The sequence below is a fragment of the Varanus komodoensis genome, unplaced genomic scaffold (genome assembly GCF_004798865.1).
Source record: "Varanus komodoensis strain SLA01 unplaced genomic scaffold, ASM479886v1 scaffold1, whole genome shotgun sequence".
Taxonomy (NCBI): Eukaryota; Metazoa; Chordata; class Lepidosauria; order Squamata; family Varanidae; genus Varanus; species Varanus komodoensis.
In genome coordinates this window covers 128,318,421-128,344,925 of record NW_025335268.1, presented here as the reverse complement: position 1 = coordinate 128,344,925, position 26,505 = coordinate 128,318,421, and the positions used below count along the sequence as shown (strand labels likewise).

Here is a 26,505-nt window from a genome sequence, read left to right as displayed (position 1 = left end):
AATAATGGCCATTTTCCCATGAAAAAGCACTGAGTATTTTTGTTTGCTTGATTTTCCTCACCCCCCGCCCCCACTAGATTTGTTTTATTTATTTCAATACTCGATTCCAAAGCCTGACAGAATTCAGAAGTGGGTGTCAGGGATGGGGTTGGGGTTGGAGATTAAAAATTGTTTTGATTCTGTGCAGCACAAAATCATCCGCTCTGGAATATTCCAGTAAAAAAAGATAGATCACCACTATGTCTTAATACTTTTCATATTTTAAATGAAAATATATAAAGAAATGCAGTTGGTTCTTTGATTAAAATAACTGGTCATCAACACTATTGTGGGCTTGAGCACTGCTCTGATAGTTATTACCTAAAATGGCTTTCTGCATGGATAGATGACTGATTCATTGGGTTGAAACACAAAAAGGCAGGTGCTGGGCCAGCCCTCCCATTAGGCAGAGTGAGGTAGTTGTCTCAGGCAGCAGTTGCTGGAGGGCCCAGAGCAGTGATAAAGTGACGATGGACAGAACTGCATGTACTGTGCAGTCTGCCATGCAGTCCCTACGCTAGCCTGTTGCCCTCAGGTAAGTTACAAGATGTTGCACAGTCCGCAATGTTAAAATTCAGTAAAAAAGAAAAATTCAGTTGGCAGTCTATGCTGGTCTTCTATGTTGACTGGAGGGGTGGGGAGAGTACCTTGTCCTTTGCTTCTGGTAGCAAAACATCTTGGGACGGCCCCAAACAAGTGCATACTATTGTTTATGCAGTGTGATGATCTTTGCGGTACCGTTAAAATGGTATCTGTTAATGTTTGTGGATTGCTCATATTTCGTGAAAGCAGTGTTGGTTTTGGTAAAGAAATAAGAATGTGCTATAACCTTTTTCTGCCCTTGAGTTATTTTTGCTGTCAGAGAATCCTGCTTGGGGATTCAGTGCAGATGTTAGATATCACTTGCACACTTCTGTTTTTCCCATTATGAAAATCAGAATGACATCCAGAATCCTGGACAATTCCATACCCATTTCTGTAATACTAAACCCCAATTTTGCTTTTATCTGTCACAGAAGCATGCCTTTACCCCACAGCTATCTTTTGTTTAAAGCCAGCGTTTAAAATAAATATAACCTGGGCATTAAAAGAGAAGGCCCTGTTGTTATACAATTAAACAAACAAGCCCTTGGATGTCTTGGCACCGTCTGTTTCTGAACTGGTGTCAACTGATAATATAGTGCAAAATCAGTGCTCAGTTCCAGACAATATAGAACCTGCCATGCACTTAGCCAGATCAGATCCTCATCTGGAATGGTGCTGTACATTCCCAAGACATCAGTTTCCAAAATCTTCCGATCTTTCTGTAGATACAGTATGGCAGCAGTGATATGGCAGCCTTGTTTGTTTTGCGTTCCCATGGAAACCAAAGGGTAGGAGTGCCTGGTCTTAAAACAGCACTGAATTCTGCATTCTAAGGACCAGCTTACGCGTTGGTGCCTCCAACATGAATGTTGCAGCTATGATGTCCCAGGCAGCTTGCTATGGCTGGGAAAGCGCGTGGAGGCAGGGCCAGGCGGTTATTTTGTTGCTCAAGCAAAGAAAAAGAAGATCTTGTCCACCCCCAGCCACCAGTACACATCACCACTCTGTATATATGTTTATGGCACTGACAGCAGGATCTTTCTTCAGTGGGGGTGACAAGACAGTGTTCTTGGCTACCCCTGAGAACAGCAGGATCGCTTCGGGGCTGTGGGATAGACCACGACACACACACAATTCTTTCTTCCAACATCTTACCACAGCTTGCCCGTTCCCCAACCTCTGAGACAATAGCCTGTGTGGCAGACATCTACACTATCATTAAAAAATGTTCTTGGTCAGGGCTGCCCTACCATGAGACAGAGTAAAACAGTCCCTTCAGGTGGCAAATGCTGGGAGGTGGTAGGAAGGTGTTGGAGGAGAGAGCTGTGGGCCATGTGGCCTGCCCCAGGGCCCCAAAACTGGTTGGTGCTGGTTGGTAGTGTGCAAGAAAAATTCAGCTGCTAGAGCAATTGTCTCTGAAATCTCGAATGGGACAGGGTGTCATACCGTCCTCTGTTTCAGGCAACAAAATATCATGAACCAGCCCGGTTCTTGGTGGTGGGAGGTGGTGTGGGAACACTCCATCAGATGCAACCCATTGAGGCAATCCATGTGGTGAGACTGACACTATCTGATCACAGTGGGGTATCATTATCTGTGTAGAAATGTATTCCTGATGTTAAAGTAGATGGTACTGGGGAAATGCCGCATATCATAAAATATGCATACTTTTCCTGATACAAAAATCCACACTATTGGCTTTGCTGTTGGTTTTCAGATGTTACATTTTCCATTCAAATATTTGGTGTATGAATAAATGTGAATGTATCTGTAGAGCCATGCTGGGCACAGAGCCCCCAAATGAACTGCAAGCAACATACTGTGTTTGGCATCTGAGACGCTACATGGAGTTGTAATAACTGATCTGTGGCATGCTGCTGTGTAATAAGGTGCCATTGCTGTTGGATGACTCTTTTGCTTTCTCCCATGTAGACTATTGAACATATTATTTTCCCTTGATTTTTAACAGGCCATATAAATCTCTCTCTAGCTTGAGGATAACTTATAGCCACTGCTAATGCAGCAGGCTAAAAGTACCTGAAGGTCATCTAGTCAGAATCCTGAATACGCCTGAGACTTAAAGGGTTGGTTCATGTGGCCCAAATTCTACTTTAACAACAGGCAAACAAGAAAGTCAGGTGCATCACTGTGGCGTTACTGATCATAGCAGAGGCAGCGTGCCAAATACTCAGCTCTGTTTTGTAAACAAATGACTCAAATGCACAAGTCATTTATAATGTCCACTTGCTCACTGATCTGATTCCTTCCCCCAAAAATTGCCTATGTCAGTTTTGGGTGCTTCCATGTGAGGTTTTTATGGTGCTATCATTCTCCTTAATTCCTGGATTGTTGGAGAAAGTCTACTGTATTATCCTCCTTTCATAAATGTCACATGTTTTCCCACCACTGCTTTTTTTCTTACTTTTTTCTGCCTTCTAACTGGTAGCACTTAGAGCCCTTTACCTGGAAGCATTCTGTGTCTTACCAACTCATAAGTGCAGTGCTGATAAGCTTCATATAGGTTACTTGTGGTTGAGTACATACATTTGATCCTTGCTTTTTTGGGGAGGGGGGGGGCTATAGCCACTTGAAAGATGTGTAAAACAAAACAAGAGCAACAGCTGGAAATGAAAACAAAAAGCACACATGCAATTAAACCACTGAACCACGTACACAGAAGGCATATGCATACTTTATGATGAAGTAAAATTATCTCTATCTTAACCAGAATCCAAATGAACAGTCTTTAAAAGCTAATAGACAAGATACCTCAACAAGAGATCCAGCAAATAAATTGTATGCAGGTGATATCAGAATAGATGACACTGAATACAAATTCAATTCAAAGTCCAACATGGTATGTGTGCAGTTGAATTGTTGGATTTCTTGTTGCTATTATTACCAAATTGCATTTGCATCACACCTTTCTTCCTCTTACGAGGAATCTGAGGCAACTTACATGGCTCTATTTTATTCTCATAACAACAACTCTGTAAGGTAGGCTAGGCTGAGAGCCTCTGATTGGCCCAAAATGAGTGGGGACTAGAACCCAGATCTTCCAAGTCTCCAGTCCAGCATGCTAACTACTACACCACCGTAACTTCACTCTTGTTGTGTTATATTGTCCATTAGCTTTAATGCATTACACCTTTGGATTCCAAGTAAGACGCACATGTTTATGTTTCCATAATAAAATGTATATGATTAGCATATATTTTCAAAGATAAGTCACATTTCATGTACGTGGCTGAGCTCCATACTGCCTCCTGTTGGCTGCTTTCCACTTGGCAATCTCAGGTGCTGCTTGTTGGGAACTATTCTTGTTCTAATCGCTGACACAGGTTCAAAGTGAGGTTATGTAGCTGTCTGGCTGCAAGAGAGTATGTGAAGTTTTATCTCCAGACCCTGCTCATTCTTTAGCCCAGACTTGATGTCAGGCAGCAAATAATTCTGTGCAAACACTAGCCAGACATATGCATTATGGCTTAATCCTCCCTTGTGACTGGTGTGAAGGCTGTAATCCTCTAGTGTTACTGAAAGCATTTTGTGTGTGTGCATATGTGGCTGTAGAACAAAAAGAAAAAAGGGAAAAAAAGAATGTCTCTCACTTCTTTAGAAAGCACCTTTCAGATTAATGAATTTAGCTCAGTTGTTTTTCTCCAGCACACAGATACTTTTGGCATCACAGCGTGTTTGATTGTTAGATTGACTGCAGGTGGTCAATACGTAATGGATTCTGTGATTGCTACACCATGGATATGTAGAGGCAAAGAGGCTCACATTGAACCCCTTGTTCAGAAAGCACAAATTTCATCATGTGTCCGGGACAACAACAAATCCAGCTTATCTGAATGTGCTCATCTCTGAGAATTAGCTACCCTTTTGTATGCAGTCTGATCTTGCCGCCAGATTCATACCTCTTATATCATTTCATTCAGTAGAGATTTAAATCTGGTAGACTGTGTTCTCCCTGGCTCTCTGGGAGAAAGCACATGTGAAAGTCTAAACTCCAATCTCTGGTCACTCTGCTTAAGGATTGGGAGGAGCTGATGGCAAAGACCACTTCCTGAGACCCTGGAGAGCTGCGTCCAGTCAAAGTACACAACCTGTGGGTTACACACAGCCCCTGAAGGCCTGAAGCTCAGCCCCGCCAGGCGCCCTCCCCCCTCCCCTTGCAACCACTGTGCCACCTCTCTTGCCAATTTCATGCTGGCCAATTTTTTCACCACTGCTACAGGTATGCATATGGGTATGAGTGTACCACTTCTGGCCCCTCAGCTGATGCTGCATGTGGCCCTCTGAGCTGAAAAGGTTGTGGACCCCTGGAGTAGCAGAGGCTAGGACAGTCTGACCTGGTATAAGCTCACTTCCTATGTGCCTTATTTCTCTCTTTCTCCTCTTTTTCTCACTTCCTCACTCTCACACACCCCACCCCAAATTTGCTCCATAATGTCCATTTCTGTTTTCTCCCTATGCTCTGATTTTTCACTCCTGTGATCTGATGATTGCCAGGATGCTCCAAAAATTCAGTATGCACAGACGAGATCTAGGTTTCCAAAGGAGCTTGCTTTCTATTTTATTCTGTTTCTGAATACCTGGTAATCCGGGTGTATATGATGGAAGAGCCCTTAAGAAGAAAAATCCTTCCAAGCAGTTTGAACTTGTTGTTAGCCCTGGTGCCTTATCACATCAGATGTAGCTTCCCTGTGCCTTGGAAATACCATTCTTCTAGAAAATGCACCCCTCCTTCCCACCTACAGTGGATTCTTCCAGGAGGGCTTTGGCTTTCAACTGTTTGGTATGCAGCCCAAGTCTCATACATTGCAGTCAGAGTGCTATTGGGATGGAGTCTGCATCTATTGAACAGAGTTCATCACCATGCACAAAGCTGGAGCTTTGTAGTGAGCTAAAGGAAGGAGGAAAGAGTATTTGTATATAAAGGTGACTTCAACATTTTGGAGCTAGAGGAAGCATGTTTGAAATTTCTCGGAGAGAACATTTGCCGGCCATTTTAATGTTTTTTTTCCCCTTATAGACTCTGGCATATGGTCTGCCAGCAGCTCAAAAATAAGGGATGTGGTGGAGGTGGGAAGAACACCCATTATGTTACGGGGTTTGAAGCTTGGAGATTAGGGATATCCACTACTTGTTATATAGGACTGGCATGATCCAAATTGGGTCATTCCTAGTATTAGATAACCTTGCTAGGAAACCAGCATGATGGGAAGACAAGAAAGCAAAAGCTGCCCCAAACTGTAGCAAGTATTCATTGGTTAAAGGCTCTTACGAATTGTTGCCACCCTGATCTTTCAGAAACCAGTCTTACCAGCCCCATGTGTCAGATGAAGCAGCTTATCTCTAGCCATATAAAATAATTTTATCAAAATATTTTGCTTTTATTTTTCTTTTGTTTGTTCCAAATTGCCGCCTAATTTATCTAATTGCAAATGCCAAAACACTGCCATTGATACAGACAAGGTAAGCTTTGAAAGAGCTCATTTGCTAAATCAAATAAAAGCACCTCTCAGAGATTTGATTCTCCTGCAGTTACAGAGAAGAGACAGTTTGCAAGAAAGAGGTCAACTGCAGGTGTATTTATTTCAGTTGCAGATGGTCTCAGAAGAATAAAGAAACTTTGAATGTGTGGTTTGGTTCAAAGCTACAGCAATGTGGAAAATGTTTTGTAGTTTGCTTGCTTTTAATGTACATTTAGGAATGTAATTTAAATATTCAGAATAACAATATCCCATAGTTGTGGTTTCCTCAAGGATAAATTGAACTTTGGAGTTTGGTTCAGTGAAGGTGACATGATCCAAAGATTTGTTTGACAGGGGAAGAGACTGGATTTCAGATGTTGACAGGACTGAATAAAATTCAAAGCAGTCCTAAACTGCATTCAAAGATTATTCCATAACGCTTCTTGTCACGCAGGAGGAGGTGCTCAGATTTCAGGTGTTTGTGTAGCCAAAAGAAACAAACAAACTTGAGTCGGTGTGTCATTTGAGTCCTGGACTACATCTTATTTTATCTTCTTGCGGGGCTACTAGGTGTGTCAAAATGCAGTCCTCACACTGTATTAAACTGAAAGAACTGGGCCAGTAACCTACTGGGCTCATGCACTCGCAGGAGCAATCGCTTGCACAAAATAACCCCAGAATGAACAGAAATGCTTCTTCCTGGAATGGGGCAGGTCAGCACAGCCGCCAGAAGGGAGCTCCAGTGACCCGTCTAGTTTGGAGGGTCGTGGTGAGGATTAAATGAGGGGAAATTCTTGGTAACTCATCCTGGGCCCCTTGGAGGAACAGCAGGATAAAAATGTAACAAATAAAATAAATAAAAGCAAATCTTTATTTAAAAATGGTCCTGTGCAAAGAGCGTTTTGTGTGGCCTGCCTCAAAGGCATTGGGGAGCGGGCAGAATAAGAATCCTGAGTTCTGCTTTGTTACCAGGCCCAAAAAAAAAGCTCTTTCAAATTTGCATCACAAATGTACGTCCTTCACATCTTAGCAGGTTCTAATGTACAACCCCTTAAATCCTTCTGTGGGCCCTAGATCCACAGTGTCTAAGCATCCTAGTTCTGTGAACGGGCCGTCAGCTCACTGTCTTTCTGCATTCATGTGTGTTCTGCAGATTCTGTCTGCCCTGACCTCAGGCGCTTGGGCTGGCTGCCTCCAGTGGGAGGTGCACAGAGGCCTCTTGAGTGGCCTTCCAGCTGCCTGATTGACTAGCCTAATGTGTCTCCAGCCCCACCAGCAGCCACTCAGACAGGCGTTAATTGCAGGCGCTGGAAAAGCAATAATTAAGAGATAATGAGAAGGCTTTTGTATGAGTCTGGCATCCCAGGCGTCTGTCAGCAAACATGCTGCTTGGGTGCTGAACCACCCAGTTCCTCCTCTTTCACACTGGAGGACTAGTTTAGCTCGCTCAGCTTCAATGGAGCTGATGCAATAGTAGGCATGTGTTCAGCCAGAGAGAGACCCTGGAATCCTGCCAGCACTCCCCAAGCAGTATTGCAGCATTAGAGGTGTCGATGGAAGAGACTCTGCTGGGCATCATCCTTCCTGGGCAATTTGGGGGTGGGTGCAAAAGACATTATTTAAATTGTTAGCTCTCACACAACCTGTTAACAATATGGAGAAATATAAAAACTCTGCACTGAAAACTGAAGAAAAATTAGAATACAGGCCAGCAGCAGTGCAAAGATCTAAAAATGTACTAATGCTGCTTGTAAAACCAAAGGCTAAGAAGACACTGAAAAGACTATAGGGTGGGTTAGGCAATGCAGGGCAGGCTTCTCTGGGGAAGGGATTCCACAACTGGGATGCCACCACTGAAAAGGCCCTCTTTAATAGTCACTTGCCTCATTTCATTTAGCGATAGTGATAAGGTTCATGCAGGAATATATGGAAGAAGATGATCCTTCAAGTAACCTGGCTCCAAGCTGTTTAGGGCTTGGTATGCTTGCCAAGTTTAAAAGAACCTTTGCTCTGTATTATTTTAAGAGCAGCACGATATGCAGACGTGAGGAGCTGAAGCTTTCCACAGCACGGGGATGAACATGAAGCCTCCAGTGTTCCTCTTCTTCTGTTGCATGAATGTACTCCAGGTCCCACTCTTTCTTTTATCTTGCCCATCAATCCTGTAGATGCAGAGGGCACCAATTTGAACAGAAGAGTCTCCTATACCCCTGGAGGGTCACAGCACAATTAGGAACTACGGGCCACTTTAAGAGATGCATTATTATAAAGTGCCACAAAGCCATCCTATTTTGCTGGTGAACAAAGCAGTCACCCCTCTAGAACTCATTTTATTTATATTACCCATTAAAAGAAGGGCCCTCTTTTTCACCTTAGCGCTGTGAATGAAGGCGGTCTTTGTAAATATGCACTCTGTGTGATGAACATGTAAGCTTTGTTCTGTACAATACACGTATCCAAATCCCTACGCATATACAGTATCTGTATGAATGATCTGCACCTTGCAAAAATGCCTGCAGAACCGTCCGTCTTCGGAGTGTAGGCAGACTGGCTCGGCACGGTGAAGAGGTGGACATCATCATCCTACAGACACCATCCTAGCTGTTCCCCACTCCATATTTCTACACTACTCCAATGCCCATGTCTTTGTACATGCTGATGAGCTAACTGCCACCTCACTCCCTACAACAAGATCAAATGTGGTAAATTTACAATGGATAATTTCTAAAATGAGAGGTTCCAAGTATGATGATGGTGCAAGCATGCATTTGACCATGCTCAGAAAGGTATCTTCCATCGATATTCCTGCATCAGTTGCAGGGCTGCTTTTGCCCTTCTCCCTGGCTGCCTTCCTCCTCCATGACACACACAATGACTGAAGTAACCAGATGCAATTCCAGTGAATGCCTGAAACTCAACAGTCTGTATGAATGACAGTGTTGAAACCTGACATACCTCAGAGCAGAGAGCTTTCCATATGGTGAGCACCACCAGGAAGAAGGCCTCTGGATATTCCACTGGTGCAGAGTTGCCCGCAATCCTATCTTTTGTAGCAACTCTGGGCACAAAGTGGGAAGAATCAAGTGGGAAGAATCAAGGATAGTGCTGTGCACATTCTGCTCATCTTTGGGCTTCATTAGTGTGTGTGGAATTTGGAAGCTATGCTATTCCTGCTGCACAGCAGGCTTAAGTCAAGGATAGAGTCACTCAGAATATAAAAATCTGTGGCTGCCTTGGATGTCAGACATGGATGGAAAGTAAGTGCATTGACTATTTGTTTATATTATAATGTTTCATTCTTATTGGTATTAGAGAAAAATTATTCAAAACAATAATATGCCCTGACTGGATTTAGCATGAGAACAGCTAAAGATCCAGTTACAAATTCTGTTATGGTCACCCAGGAGGAATTGATCCATGTCCCTAAAAGAGAAACCAATCTTATGGGCAGCACTTGAATAAATATAAGCAAAGTCAAATAGTTTCTCCACTAACATCTGTTTTCTATAATATTCAGATTAATGGGAAGGTAGAAATGGGAAATGTATGGTCTTTCAAGAATTCAGAATTTATTTTTCTAATGGTAATATTATGCCATACCTTGAGATCCAGGCCGGAGGTCAGGGGGGCAATGAATAAAATTCCTCCCCCCACTTTTTGCCATCTGCAGTTGAGACAATTTTTACAGTAAATGGAGTGGCAATATGTTCTCATTTTTTATCTTTATACAATTAGGGAGTTAAAAAAGATTGCTAATATTTCTTAGAAGTAACATAATTTATCAGTGCAAACACAAGAGCAGTTAAAGACAACTGGAAACTGATTTAGGTTAAAAGATTTGGGAGGAAATATGGGCTTATGTTTATGCTAATACTGTTGCTAATGGTTGTTTCTACTAATGTAAAATATGTTGATTTTCTTTAAAATAATCTTTTCTTGCTTAGACTAGAGAATAGGAAGTCAAGTGCTCAGACATATTCCAAGGACGATGAACCTTCTCTGTAATAATTCCAGATTATTCCTTATTTCCTATACTTCCTGACACAGAATTTTCCACCCTGTTGAACAAAGCTCTTCGGATGCTTCAGTAACTTGGGTGTGTTTGCATTTTCCCTGGTCAGTGTGCCTTGGGATAGGGAAGTCGTGGGGGATGTAACTGCTGGTAGCATGCAGCTCTATAAGCAAGGCATTCAAATGAAGTGAACGTGTGGGGAGTTTGATAGAGGGCAGAAGAACCACATGCAAAACTGAAAACATCCACTTAATCCCAGGCTGTTCTTGAGAAAACAATGGATTAGCCAAGCATCTTTAATTTTGCCTCCATCTGATCTTTGACTGAGTCAGGTATGTGCGCAGAAAAGCCAAAGACATGAAGTCTTGGAGGTTGTTACGCCATAACAAAAATAAACATCCACAATGAATTTCTTTCTTCTCCACAACTGCCATGACCTTCTTTGGTGCTGAGGCCGAAGGGACTGTGCATTTTTTAACTAAACTGGAAGTGATTCAGTACCCATGAGTGAAAGAAATTGTTGTTCTGTCTTGATTCCTAACTTTGCCCATGGCAATGCATTCAACCTGTTTACTTACCCTTTTTACCAACTTAAAAACTCTGATGGCTTTGTCCAGCCTTCCCCAACCTGGGGCCCTCCAGATGTGTTGAACAACAACTCCCATAATTCTGAGCAAGCATATTACCAAGTTGGGAAAAGGACTAGTCCCTGAACATTTGCTCTCCAAAAGCAGCAGTCATCCTTCCTCATTTCTCATGCCTGACACCTGATATTCAGCATCCTACACCCCCTGAATTAGCTCCATTTAACTATCCTAGCTATCAGCTTTTGACCCTATCTTCTCTGAAATTGCCTGGCCCTTTGAAAAAGCCATCTAAAGCCATAAAAGCCATTTCATTAGGGACATACATTGTTGCAAAGCTTTGAAAATACACTCTCCAGGGAGCAAATTCTTCAGGTCACCTCCACCTTTCCCCTCTGGCTTTCTCTCTCTGATGGGTGTCTTTAGTTCGGTCAGACTACAGAATTTTCCTCCCAGCTATTAGCTAAATGGCACCAGCAGTGATCAGCAGACCATTTCTTGCAGGTGCCCTTTGGAAAAAGCTTGGTAATGCTGGTTTGTAGTCCGGGATCATGTTGGCAGGAAGTATTTTGCTCTATTTTGCCTCTCCCTTGTCAGTTTGACCAGCCATGCTGGGCTAATTTCATTTCTGGAGAAACAGAAGCAGCCCAGGTGAGTGCTTATCTGTGTCAGTCATGGGATCTGACTTTGCCTCAAGGAACTAGAGAGAGTAATAAGCTGTTGCTGTATTGATGCAACTCGGGAACAATGCCTACTGAATAATCTGCTTTAAATAATAGAGAGTGCCAGAGAAAGGGATTGAGTTATGTGTTTCTAATTGCCCTATACTGGAGCATTTTTTTTTCATTTGCCAAGGGTTGTGTGAGTCCAGTGGTTTTAGCTATGAGATGCACAACATGCAAGTGATTGTCCTGTCACAGCTTGGCTTTAGGCTCCAGGGCAGGCTGAGTTGAAGCTGTGCTGGTGGCACTTATTGGATGGGCACCATCACTTCTAAGAGAGCAGAGCCATGTCAAGCCATGCAAATCAAAATAGACCAGGCCTGTCAGGACCTTGGATAGATCACTGTGGCAGGTGCTCGCTGGAACTCACTTAAGGAGAATTGTTGTCTCAGCAACATGCAGAAGCCTTTGGAAGTGTGGCCAGTTTAAATTAACCTTATCCCATCTGAAAAGAGGCCTTCATTCCTTAAAGGGGCATTGCTTGATTCTGCATTCATTGACTATTATGGCAAGGGGACAATGAAAACTGCATTGGGTTTTTGAGACTGGCAAACCATACCATCTGGCTTGGAAGGTCTTGGAATAGTGGACAGTGGCTTATTGGATGCTACTTTTTCCCCTTCTTAATTTTCCTCTGAACAAGAGGTGTCATTGAGTCCAGAGAATATAACAATGAACAACAGTACAACCCTATACATATTTATCTACTTAGAAATAAGTTCCCCTAGATTTGGCGGGGCTTACCCTCTAGCATTATAGCCTCAATTTACCTAGCCAGCAATTTCACCTGTGGAGACATTGTCAATTGCTCTTGAAGTTTTTAAAAGGGTAGACTAAATAAGTTTAAATGATACATAAATAAATATCCAAAGGCAACAGAGAATGTCTCAGGAAATCTCCTTAAGAATGGAAGTTGATGTACAAATGATAGAATACAGCCAAGGCTGACACTCCCTGTGAAGGAGGTTATTGGCCAAAGACAATATGCAACCAAGAATTGCACCTGGTCACAGCAGGCATGTTAGAATTGATGGGATGATTATGGGGCTATTGCTTCCACTTGCTCTAGCTGGCAGATGTTCTTCTAAAATAGGTAAATTTCCTGTTGCTGAATCTTTCCCTTGCACAATCAAATTGGCTTAGATCTCTGCTGCTACTAGCACCTCAACAATTGTCACCAGCTGTCTGAGGATCTGGCCATCCCTAGCTTTAGGGTTTTTTGTATTGTCTGTCACTGCATTTCCCTTCCCTCTGCTTTTTGTTTTTGTTTTTTGCAAGACAGAAGGCCAGCTGACCTGCTAGAGTGATATGCATCTTCCACTGTTTTATGAACCATTATGCATTCTGGTGTGGGTAGATCTTGTACATTTGAGCCCTATAAAATAGGAGTTCATCAGTAGCCAGATGTTTTAAAAAGTAATGGTTACTGGAGTGCTTGTATTTTAAGCAAATTGCTCTCAACTTCCAAACTTCACAGATTCAGCATGTATGTGTTTTCATTCTAATGTGATGCAGAAATTTTACCGTCACAGAAGTTTTTTTTCCAAGGGGTTTCCAGGACTGCTCCCCAGCCAAGTTGCAGCATATACTATGCTTTGCTGCTCTCTGCCCCACTCATGTAGGGATAAACATAGGCAAACAACCTTAATAAACTATGGCATTTTCGGGTCTTTTCTGCTTATACTTCTCAAAAGTTTATGTAACTCAATTTTTTTACAAACATTATTATTTATCTCAATTTAAACATGTTAGCCAGAAATGAAGTAATTAGGTGCTAAATTTATATCCTGTTTTTAAATACATATAGAATTCCAAGTGACTAACAACAATAAAATGTAAAATAAAGTACACAATTGTAACTAAAACATAAATTAATTAGAATGTTGTTGTCATTGTGTGCCAACAAGTCATCTCTGACTTGCACATGAAAGCTCTCGAAAATGACCGATCCATGACAGTTATACTCAGATTTTGTAAACTCAAAGCTGTGGATTTCTTTATGGAGTCAATCCATCTCATATTTGGGCTTCATTTTCCTCTGCCTTCAACTTATCCTCGCATGATTGCCTTTTCCAGGGAGCCTTGCCTTCTCATGATGCGCCCAGAGCATGGCAGCTTCAGTTTTGTCATTTTTGCTTCCAGGGAAAGCTCTGCCTTGATTTCATCTAGGAGCCTCTTAGTTGTCTTTCTGTCACTCCAGGATATTCACCAAGCCCTCCTCCAGCACCATATTTCAAACACATCATTTCCACCCCCCCCCCCCGTCAGCTTTCTCCAATATCCAGCTTTCACGCCCATACATAGTGATCAGAAATACAATAGTGTGGATGTTCTTGGACTTGCTCTTCAGTGATATTTCCTTACACTTGATCTTTTCTAGTTCCTTCATAGCTGCTCCTCCAGGTCTGTCGTCTTTGTATTTTTTGGCAGCAGTTTCTATTTCACTTGATGACTGAACCAAATGCAATTTCTTTCACAATGTCAGTTTTTTCATTGTTCAGTAAAGTTCTACAGACTACAGAATTCCTCTGTAGTCATGATTTTTCCTATTTTAATGTCCAGCAGCAGCCCTGATTTTGCACTTTCTCCTTTTACTTTCATCAGGAGGCATTTCAATTCACTGCTGCTTTCTGCTGGAAATTTGGCACCACTTGCCTTTGATACTTGAGAACCCATTTCTGAACAGGTTGTCTTGCTGTGTTACTACCACACAAGAGATTAGCTATGCAGAACAGGAAGAAACCAAGGGAAAGCTGGCTTAGGTTTTCCACTGGACCATGATTGCAACCAGAATGATCTCTGTCTAATTGCAGTTGAGGCTGCTTCTTATCTGGACCCTTCAATAATGCCATTCTTTAAGTGTCTGACAGATTAAAAATGATTTTACAAAGGGTGGGTATCATTATTGGCCTTTCTTTATAGATAATGAAACTGATGCATGAGCCAGACTTGACTGAAGTAAGATAGTGAGCCTTTGGATATAATGATAAAAGATGGCTTGTATTGTTATGTGACTGCATCTTACGCTTAACTATTTCCTCCCTTTCTTCACTTCTTCCAGCACAGTTGTGCGGAAGAGATTAGAAGCTTTTGATTTTGTTTCTTAAGTCACTACAGTTTTGCATTATGTACAAACCTAGACAAATTGTGGTTTCTCTTAACTGTGATTAATTAAAACAAATCAACTTTAACAGGTCAGCTCTTGGATTTGTAAACTGACTTGTTTTAATACATCATAGTCAGCATTAACTGCAGTTTAGAATTCAGTGTAATTGAAAATGGGAACAATTTTCTTCTGATTACTTCCTTGCAGCCATGCTGGGAGGGGAAGGAGAAGTAAATAAAGCTCATTCATGCGGCAGTAAGCTATAGTTTATCATTACATCTCAAATGCAGTCAGTGAGTCTGTGACAGAGCAGAAAGGTAAACATAACTCCTTTAAGCTGTGATCTTTCTAGCTGAATATCATACTTTACTACAGCTCAGCCACAATCCAAGTTCTTCTGATACTTGAAATGCAAAAACAAATTTGCTACCATTACATATGTCCCCTTTCCACTGCTACAGCAAATTCCTCCAGCCTATTCCCTTTATAGCTGTAAGCTGTGAAGCTGGAAGAAGTAACTGGGGAGCTCACCAGGCTGAAATGCTTGGCTCTGAGGGGGTCATTCCTTAGAGTCAAACCTGGGAAGGGAATTCCTGCAACAATGGCCCTCAAAGTAAGTACGGACATTTTCTTGCCTAATGCGGCTCTCCAGAGCATGACTACTCCGGAGATCCCATCTGGCAGCTCGCACATCTTGGCAAATACCGTGGCGAAAGAGTGGTTCTCAAGGTTCTCCAAAGTACCCCTTCCATTCTGCTGCCTGAGGCAGAGGCATCAACTCGCCTCATGGGAGGCCTGGCCCTGTTGCAGATTAATATATCTTCTGAATTGCTAATCATGGCAAGAGTGACATTATTATTGTGAATTGAGGATTGTGTTTATTTCCCCAATCAGATAATGTGCTGACCTTTAATTGAATGTAATTGAAATTACAGCCATGGTCAGTCTCAGATTGTTTTCCATCTCATCACTGGGAATTGCAAGAGCAGTGTACAAATTGGAGGACCTCTGGGTCTCAGCTCTTGGTAGGACTCTGAGTGATGAGCTCCTGCAGGCACAGAAGGGATTTATTTTGCTGTGGATGTCAGTACTGGCATTTTCATCCTGTTTTTGTCAATGTCCCTTGCTCCCTCACTGTAGCTGAGATCTGTTATCAGGCGTGACCTTGTCACGGCGGCTGTAAGACAGAGGCTTTGTTGAGATTTAACAGTTGCATTTATCTTGGGCATGTTTCTCTGTTCCTCATTGTCTTGTCTTCAGCTTTGTGAAACAGCACAAGCCTAATGCCTGGTCCAGGGAGAAAATGGCTTAACCTAGACTATTATTTCCAACACAGGGTACCAAAACCCAATGATTCTGTGTCTTGCTTTCAAAATTCTCATCCAAATCTCTTGATTTTTGAGTTCTAACTTAGTGAGTCTTGTTGAATAAAATGAAAATGATAGTTTGGAAACCTGTATCATTCAATTTCTTTACTGTACAAAGTGTTCTGCACATATGGTTTCCCCATCCCATGTTGCCCATGCGTACTTATGAGCATTGATATCACCATACAGAAAGTCAGTCGCATGAGTGCACCAGTAATTGCAACACAAAAGGAATCTTGAACCAATAATACATATCAGGAGTATATTTCCTATTTAGACAGAGTGGATCATGACAGTTCAGAGACATTTGTTGGATCTCTGTGGTGATGCCGGATGCCTTTCTAAGCAAAGCAGAACCAAAATTCATTTTTCAGTAATATTGGACAAGCTATTTCATGTGTGCAAAAGGCATGCATTTGAGTATTCTGTTAAAGGACTGCAATTTCTGTTTTGCTGCTCTTCTCTGTGGAACTCCCTCCCAGAACATTTACATCATTCAGGGCTGAGGGATGTGTAATACATGCACAGTTGTACTCCAACTTGCATTGGTAAAACAGGAAGTATACCCAGTATAACATATTGTTACTGAGCTGAAGATAAAGCAAAGCTCTACCTTTGATGATCACAAAAATGTAATCTGCTAGGAAGTCCTGTCCTTGTCCTGTTTCCCTCACATGTGTCTTGCAGGTGTTCCTCCTTCTTTTCCTTATACCTTGTAGAAGTGAGCAAATTCAATTCCAGTGGATTCTATTGTGTGACACGCAACCATTTTAAACTGTGTAATTGCTAATCCCAAATCAAATTCTTTGCCAGGCGAATTCTCTTCATATTATTTTCAGAGGGAGGTGGAAATAAATTTGAGAGGGGCAAACCATAGCTAGAGGACTTCCCACTTGCAACAACCCAGCTACACAGAAACACAGGTACATCTGTTGCATAGTAGCTTCGGGAAGAAGCAGAAGTCCATGTGCAGTTGTGCTGCAAATGATGGGATTCTGGCTCTTCATCAAATAGAAGTGTATTTGCTTGTGGTCTACCTGCCATATCTCAGATTAAGACCACCTTCAGAATTCCTAGAAGAGAGTTCCTAGAACATTTCTTTTTCAATCTGAAAATTTTGTTTCTGCCCAAGTTGATGTGTGTTGCTGAGCTTGTAATAAACAATGGAATGGCTTGGATTCCCTGTGAAATTTGCTTGAGAATGATTGAAGTGGGCACTTCCACAACCCCTGTGGTTCCACTGTCAGGTCAGCAGACAGGTGGCAGGGGAGAAAGCGGCATGCTGTGCCCCAGCCCACCAATTAGTTTGATGCAAGTGGAGGCTGCATGGATCATCAGCCGTAAGGTGGGGGCTGGTGGCTTTTATCCTTGCTGACAGCCTGTCCTGTCTGATTTATCATCAGCCTGCTCCCTGCAGGTGAACTGCCCCTGCTTTATCCAATGGGGTGAGACACCTTCACGCAACAGTGGCCTTCCAGTAGGGTCTTGCCTGTGGCAGGAGATCCAGCATTCAACCCTCTCTCATGCTAAAAAAGAAAAGCTAACCTAGGGAATCATCCATTATCTTTTACTAGCTTGCAGGAGTTTTAGTTCATGTCCTGTGTTTGGAAATCCTTTCCGTTGAGCTACTAATTCAACAACTCTGTGGGTCAGTTCATATACACTGAACACTATGCAGTCTTCAGTTCCATTTGGTCAGCCTTTTCCATCCTGGTGCCCAATGGGTGTTTCTGACTGCAACTCCCATCAGCCTCAGCTAGAAACTTTGGAAGAAATTGCAATGGATCACCATGAGTTCAGACTACAGAACTTGCAGAGGAAATTGCAATGGATCACAATGAATCTACCCTGTGAATCTGGCTAGCACACCAGTTTTTCACTTGGGGGGAGGGAATGGATGGGTGGCATTTGCACTAATTGATTTATTGTTAATTTGCATTAACACGTGCACATTAGTGCATATGGTCTGCATGCACTAATCTGATTTTGTGCAATAACAATGAAATCCCATTAAAAGGTGTTAATGAGAGGATGATGGAATGAAAAACTTTTGACAATCTGCAAAGCAAAATGGATTTACCAAAACTCTTGCATCCCAATCAGCATGGACAATAGTTGTGGTTGATGAGTAGAGTAGTCTAAAGCAGCTGGAGGGTGCCAGGTTGGGGATGGCTACTTTCAATAATTTGGCTCAGTTTGTTGGGTAGAGTAAGAGGCTGGGGAAAGAAGGGTATAACCTTCTTTGTAAGCCTGAATTCAGTTTGCCACATACTTTGGTCTTTCTGGGCTTCTCTTTTCTCATCTTAGAGAGGATGTAGCTCAAAAGAATATTAACCTCTGAAGCAACTATGCTGTCGAAGACCATGTCATCATAAAGCACTCCCAAATTGTCATGCAAGATGCAACATTTTGGCTGGAAGAGAGAACTTTGTGGAAATGGAAGAGGGAGGTGGTGACTGGGTTTGGCAGGGAGATAAGATACATTTAAACCATGTTTGTTTATATTCACAGCTTTACTTTGTCATTGTGCTTCTGCCAGCACACTACCATTTGACTTGTTTAATATACAGGTTAAACAAGTGCAGAAATCAAAGGACATCAAAAATAAATGGACTTAGCTGAGGACTTTTGTATGTAGCAGTGATCCACTCCCTGTTGCAATTCCCCTGCATGCCAGAAGCAAAATGAATAGGAAGGGGAGGGGGCAGCTTGCATGATGTACTGACTTCTTATTTTATTGCAATGTTTGTTCTAACATGTAAGTGAGAAACAGCTGGCAGGGAAATATGATGGATATTTACAACCGCCTGGGTAAATGGAGAGGACAAACTTGAGAGTAATATTCCTTTTCAAAATGTGAAACTTTGAGGACAAGCCCCTGCAGTTAAGAGTCAGCAAGCTGAAAGTAAAGACTTCTTCATACATTGTGTAATTAATGCATACAATTCAGTTCTAGAGTGATGAAGGTTTCTTAAAACAAAGAACAGAGGGTGGGGAGACAAAGATTGCCTCTGGTGCAGACCAGTAGAGCATAGGAATCTCAGAGGCCACTGAGTTTAGGGGCTTCTGAGCTGGGAAGGCACAATTTATATGTGCCCCACATCTATCAAAACTAGTACAATATAGTTCATGTACAATATATCCTAAGTACCAGATGCTAGGAACAAACAGCTGGTGGGCATTGCTAATAACTTATGAACTTCCCTATAGCATCTGGTTAGCAACTGCTTAAAGAATGTGGAATGCTGTGACTCAGATAATTGCATTACTCTGTGGAGTAGTATTCTTAGTGCATCCATAATGAGAGCCAGTACAGTGAGATGGAGAGAGCATGGGATGTACACCTGGTGTGAAGAACCTGTGGTCCTCCAGATGTTGTTGGCCTGAAGCTTCCATCACCCCTCACTGTTGACCAAGCTAGTTGAGCCTGATGGGAGTTATAGGGCCATCGGTTCCCTATTCAGGTGTAGACCTTGAGTTCAAATTCCTGTGCATTGTTAAGCCCTGGCAGCTTTGTGCCACTTCCTGTCTCACAGCCTGACTCATTTTCTAGATGGGGGTAATATGGGACAAGCTCCTATATGTCATAACATCTGGGTGGAAACATACATTGACTGTCACAACATTTCACTCAGAAGCACAGGTAGATCTTGCCTGCGTGTGAGTCTAGATGGCAGCCCAGAGCCAGAAGTACAATGCCCACCTGGAGCATGTCAACTATCCCTGAGCCCTACTAGTGAAGGGGAAGCAGTCTCTGCACCAGAGCCCTAATGACAAACCAGAAAAAGCTAGTAGAGCAGAATCCCCTCTATAGAGAGGCTCATCTGGAGCCTAGATGTTGCTGCAACAGCACCTCCCTTGCTGCACCCCGTGCTGGACAGCTCCCCTGAATGTCCTTGATCTTGACCTGTAAGACTTCCTGGTAAGGCAGGATTTTGACCCATATGGCGAAGCTGTCAGGAAAAGGACCCTAGGAGGGCTTTTAGTATGTAACATTTCAACAGTTGCAGATCCCTTTTTAATGTTATAGTGAATAAAAGTTGTTGCCCATGAAAAAACCCCAACCTGGTGTTCTATCTCATTGCAATGGGCTCCAACTACAAGAAACTTTGCTGTAGTCCTATAGTTTTTGAATTCTTGACAAGGATCTGTTTGTAACCCTAAGTTGCTAATACCTGTGTGAATGGGACCTAAATCCATACTCAAGCTTTAACATACATTATTTGTGCCCTACTTCCTGCACAGTAGGACGCAAATTACATCCTCCAAAAATGTAAAGGATCAAGTCATAATTAAGAGCAAGGAGGAGGCATTGTACGTTATCACACAAGTCTGTCATCAGTGGAGAAGGAACTTCCTGGGCCTTGCCCTAGGTCACCGGTAAAGTGAGTTGAGCAGGACTCAACAAAGTTGAGCAACAATCTTTCAAAATATGGTTCAGTCCAACTGGATGCTATTGGCATACAATGCTATTGCTATTCAATACACTCAGGCAATGCAGCACAGGAGGATGCATGCATGAAAAGGTTCCAGGTTTGTGGGTTGTGCATAGTGTGTAGTGCTTTGAATAAGGGGGGATCACATCTAAGTGCACCTCTTGTCTAAAGCCGCAGTTGGGTCTGACCTAATTTGGAATGAAATTATTTCACTTCCTTTTCACATCCACATCAGAGATCTGGTTGTGAGTCTGGACAAAGAACGTCATCTCTGTGAAACTGAGATGGGGGATTCTGCAGCCTGCTTCACATATATAGCTACATTCGTGGCTTTTTCTACCCTTGTTCATGGTGTGCATCATTACTGATGCTGGCTGCATGTGTGAACAAGAGCATTGCATTCAAAGTAATGTGAACATGAACATGTAAAGCTGTCACTAATGAGAAGCATCTGAGCCCATTGAAAATGTTGTGTTTTTGGTGACACAAGAAGATGGGGAAGCTCTATATGTGCTGTAGAATTTGTTGTGTCCTATTCATAAATTAATCACTTAAGGCATAATTGTATTCATCTTTAGTTAGAAAAAAGCTTGCAACTCCCAGCATGCCCCAGCCAACATTGAGGTCTTTCTTCTGTCTAAGTGTGCATACATTTGTGCTCTTCATGCTGCAGGCACCAAATCGTGAAGAAGGACTTGAGAATCCATCCTGAGGTGCCATTGCATTGTATTAACATACTTATTTGTGATGCATATGACCAGTATAACAGTTCACATCAGTTTTCTTTTTAATTTAGCATCAGCAGCAACAACAATATCCACATCATTTCAGTGTATTCAAGGAGCCTTCTGTACATTGACTGGATTCAGAAAACAAACAAAGGTTCAGTATGGGGTTAGTATAGGTTATTGACGAACCATGGTTTGTTGCTGAAATGTATTGTCTGAACCCAAGCAAGATAACAAACCATGGTGAACAACCCACAGTGCACAACTCAGCAACAAGTCATGGGTTCTCTTCATAGGTTGCTTTGCAGTTAACAAGCTATGGCTTGCTGGTGCAGTTGGGTTCAGACAACATGATAATTCCTCTTTCAGCACAACACACACTCAGTTCTTGAGTGTGGATTATTGTGTTGCTTGAAACCAGTCACCATCTTGCTGCAATCCTTACAACAGGGGTAAGCGACCAGCTGCCCCCTCGTTGTTCTACGTTACAACTCCCAGAATCCCCACTCACTGCCCATTTAGCAAGGACTAATGGACTGCAGTCTAACAGAGCTAGAAAACAGCAATTTCTTTGTCCTGCCATACAACAACCCTGTAAGGTAGGTCCCCATCATTATCCTTCACATTACAAATGCAACCCTGGTACCTGAGAAACTTTAGCTTGCCTGAGGCCGCACCAGTGAAGCGACGGAATAGGCGAGAGTTCAAGTAGGGACTTTCTCGTTTGTAGCTCAATCTCTTTGCCCCTACACTCCGCACACTTTTTATTATGGTAGTCCAAAAACAAACAAGACAGCCGAATCACAGCTCTATATCACAACTGCTTCTTCTGATCAATACCTCTGTCCCATTGTTTGTTCACTACCACCATTCCCTAAATATGCATAATTTATTTATTTATTAATTAAAACATTTCTATGCCGCCCCATTCGCCGAAGACGGCACTTCTGTTGTGTGCATGCGCGTGCATGCTGTGCATGTCTACACAGAATGCGAGGGGGTGAAAAGAAGGGGAAAATGGGAAAAATAAGAAAAGCAATTGCCAGTCCACTTGAGGTTACTTTATATGAATCTCGGAGGCAAAGTGGGAATGAAACAACTTAGATCAAATGCAATAAATGCTCTTGAGTGATTTTGAGGAAAACCCAAATACCTTTCATATCAAGACTTCTTGTAGTGAATTTAGTTATGCAACAAAAATTGTGTGGGCTTGATGTTAGGAAAGACTGGCTGCCCCCAAAGTCAGACACCGGCTATTTGAAAGCACTCAGCATAGAAGAAATGGAAAATTAATGTACAAAATTAATAGTCTGGAACTGGGCCATTGATTTGATTACCAGAAACATGGGATCCATTTATTGTACTCTGGAATAGACAATGATCTACCATTATACGCGTAAGAACAATCCTCCCTTTTTTGCTGTTTTTGGTAACATTACATTATTTTTTAAAAAAAAACAGGTTTCTAGTACTAAAAGTAATATTCATTCATTATGTGTGGTAGCCATTCACAGCCTTATCCTCTATTTATTTGATTCCCCTTTAAGACTGTTTAAATTGGCTGTTAGTACATCTTTTCATAGCAAGTTCCATAGTTTAACATGTGTTATTATGTTAACCTTTATCTGTCCTGAATCTCCCACCATATAGCTTCATTGGATGACCCCAGATTTTAGTAATATGAAAGAGCAAAAAGCATCTCCCTATCCCCTTTTTAACATCATGCATAATTCTATACTCCTCTATCATATATCTTTTACTCACCTTTTCTACATTAAACAACCCCATACGTTGTAACCTTTCCTCAGTTGCTTCAGCCCTTTGATTCTTTTTGTTGCAGGTCTCCATACGCTTTCCTGGAAAAAGGTGACCAGAAAAGTACACAGTATTTGAAGTGTGATAATAACCTAGGTTTTATGAAGGCTTTATGATGTTGGTTGTTCTATTTTGATTCCTTTCCTAATGGTCTCTTACATGGAATTTGCCCTTTTCACAGCATCTGCACACTGCATTGATTGTTTCATGGAGCTCTCCAGAACAGCCCCCAAATCCCTTTCTTCATCCGTTACCACCAGCTGAGATCCCATCAGTCGATGTGGTTAGGGATTTATTGCCTTAATGTATATCACTTTACATTTGTGTACATTAACCTGCATTTGCCACTTTAATGCCCCTTAATTCAGTTTGGAAAGTTTCTTTTGGAACTTTTACTCATCCTAAATAATTTAGTATTGTTAGAAAGCTTGGTCACTGCACCACCCAGCCGACTCCAGATCGTTTAAGAGCATGTTAAAAAGCACAGAACCCAGGAATGCAAGTCAGAGTCTCTCTCTGTCTCTCTCTTTCTCTCTCTCTCTCGGGGGGGGGGGGGGGGGGGGGGTGGATTCCACTGTTTATACCTCATGACTGTGAGAACTGTCCATCTTTTTCTATTTTCTGGTGCCTTTTCTTGAACCAATTATGAAACTGTAACTGTGCCTCCTCTCTGTATACTGTGACTACTGAGATTCCCTTCACAAACTTTCCTTTTGGTGAGGAACTTCAGTAAAAGCTTTTCAGAAGTCTGAGGAAACAGTGTTTATTGAAACATCTGCATGATAACAATCCCAAAGGTTAGTGAGGCAAAACGTACCTTGCAAAAGCTGTATGGATTTTTTGTTCAGCAGGATTGCCATTCTATATGCTTGATCATTTGATCCATAATCAAGTTTTTCAGCAATTTAACCAGAAATGGCATTAAACTAACTGGTCTGTATTTACTTTGTCTCCCTTGGGTCTCTGGCTGCTTTCCAGTCCTCTAGTGCAGCGGCTGATCTTGGGGACGGCTAATATGTTTTAGGTAGGAGATCATCAATTTCAGATTAAGTTATTTAAGAAATCTATGACAGTGACATCTGCATCTGGTTCTTTATATTTGTTTTGTTTGGTTTATTCATAAAATCTAGAACTTAATCTCATGTCACCACTACTTGCTTCAGTTGCACATACTTTCATTCTTGAAAATGTCATTTCAGGCACGTCTGTCTGCCCTACATCTTCCACAGCAAAAAGTTGATTCAGCTTCACCTTTGCTTCTTCTCTCCCTTCCTTTACTATTTCATGACCTTCTTTCAGCTCCAATGGGCAAACCGTGTCCCTCACAGCTTTTGATATCATTAGATACTTATTATTATTATTGGCCTTAATGTTTTTAGTTTTCAAAATCTTTTTGGTCACATTATTGCCAGCTTGTAATTATTTTGTGCAAGCGTTTGTCTCTTCTTGTTTCTCTCAGCTTTCTCAACACTTCTCATTAACCATGCTGGTGACCTCTTGGACTTAGTCATGCCTCTCCTGTTTTGTTGTATATTGTGTACCTGTGTAATTATTTTAGTTTTGTTTATTCCCCAAGCATTCTAGAGAGGTTTGATTCACCCAACTTTTCCTTTCAACTTCCTTTTTTTTTTAACCAGTCCCCTCACTGTTGAAAAGTCTCTCTTGTGATGAATTAAAGCACAGCTATGTTGAATGTCCTTGACAATTTTCCATTTATGTATAAATTAAATTTGATAGCACCAAGCTGTTTCCAGTTAGTTCAGGAATATGTACAATTCTGCACCACTTGAATCTGACCAGACTGGCAGTTGAATTTTACTTCAGCACTGTTGATGGAACAACATTTGCTAACAGACTTGAAGGTAGCAGGTATGCTTAAGGGGGGCAAGGCAGGTTGTGAAGCACCCAGATCGGTTCTCCAACAGCATCCTGCTGTTCTCCATTTCCCAGCATCCACTGCTGGCCTTATTTGCTCTGCCTTATCACAGAGCTAGTCGCTTTTTTTCTCATCTCTGTCTGTGAGGCATCTGGAGAAGAGGAAGCAGCTGTATGAAAATTGCCAAGGCAATTAAAGGTGGTCATGGCAATTATGAGATAGACAACTGCGACAGCCCCAAATTCATTACAGTGAGGGCTGAAAGTATATTCACAATGCTGAGGGGATCTCCCTCTCCCTTTGCCCAGAAATTATATGAATGGTAGGTATAGGAGAGAAGTAAGGTTTGGCTTTTTCTTGAAATTGCTTGTGATGAATGTTTATATTTTAAACTGCCTAGAGAGGTTTTTTTACCCTTAAAGTCACCCTATAACTTAAAGTTGGCGATTGGGGTGGTGTACGTATCTTTTATGTAATTGCTCTGTTTTAGCCATTTTTCAAGTCAAGATTAAAAGAAATAACTCTCTCTCTCTCTCTCTCTCTCTCTCTCTGTGTGTGTGTGTGTGTGTGTGTTGGGGGGCAGGGTGGGAGGGGGATTACTAAACAGCCAGATAATGACTGCATATGCATGGCTTTGTAGTATCATAATGACTCGTCATCCACTTCAAGCATGTGAACTGCAGCAAAGGTTGTAGGAAATTCTGCAAAGGTGCATGTCTCTGACAGATCTGGTTCTACAAAGGCACACCTTCAGTTCTGCAGCCATTTTTTGGCCATCCCCAACATGCTTTCAATAAGAGAGCAAATATAAAGTCAAAAGTGGCCTAGAAAGAAAGGGGGCAGAGAGATCATATCTTGATGTACAATATTACTCAGGTCATATTTATAATTTGCCTCCAGAAGCACAAAAATATCTGCATAATTTTTATTAAAAACTGGGACAGTAGTTCACCTTACTATAACTAGTTCATTCTAGTTTGTGCCTTAATATAATACAGCCTGAAGTCAAATTACTAGGGAGGAGAGCTCAGACAGAGCTTGCCTTACACTTCATAGTGACTAAATTGTCTTATATTGCCTATATACTAAGATCTCCTTGGGATCATAGGGATCTGTCACATTTTGTCATGCAACACTTGTTCCCTTCGGCTGGTAAGATAATGAACTGACTCTTGGTCAAGCTATTCTAACCTCCCATGGCCTTGGCTAATCCAGGAAAGTGTAGACGCTGAATCAGCCATACCTGCACAGCCCATAATTGGTACAACTTTTGCCATTTCTTTTCTAAGTTCCAGAGCTCTGATTCTGGATATATGGATAGATGATCCAACCTGCTCACAGGACTGATTTTTCCAAAGATTTATTAAAATTAGGGATGTTGCAGAAGTCAAGGTTCAGAGCTTCTACTGGGTTCTTTGAATGTCACAGCATTTTCCAGTAATGATTGAATTCACAAGTTAACAATTTGGTGCCAATTTGGTGAAAATGCTAATGGGCTAAAATGCAGCCCTCCCCTTTCCATTCAGGAGACTTTGTGGAATGGGTAGCAGAAAGGAGACAGCACCAAGTGACTTCCATTGTTCTCCAGCTTCTAGGGTTGGTCTTAATTTCAGCAGATCTTTGGAAAGGTGTTTTCCATTTGGATGCAGAAGGGAGGTAGGAACCTTCCAAATTCTTCTCCACTTTTTACTCCAGTTAACTTTCAGGGCAGACAAAAAAGTCTGTTTCTGTTCATTAGATTAATCCTAGAAGATTTGA

At 41.8% G+C, this 26,505-nt stretch overlaps 1 protein-coding gene across 2 annotated transcripts in view; it reads left to right on the top strand.

Annotated features, from left to right (window-relative positions):
• The window catches only part of PLEKHA6 (pleckstrin homology domain containing A6), a 203,664-nt gene that overhangs the window by 6,841 nt on the left and 170,318 nt on the right, over positions 1–26,505 (top strand). The window contains exon 1 of one of the 2 annotated variants that reach the window (XM_044445538.1): positions 4,942–9,358. The exons of the other annotated variant lie outside the window; for it this stretch is intronic. The gene's annotated coding sequence lies outside the window, so the exon portion shown is untranslated. Of the gene's footprint in view, positions 1–4,941; positions 9,359–26,505 lie in introns of those variants that run through there. 2 annotated transcript variants of the gene reach the window in all.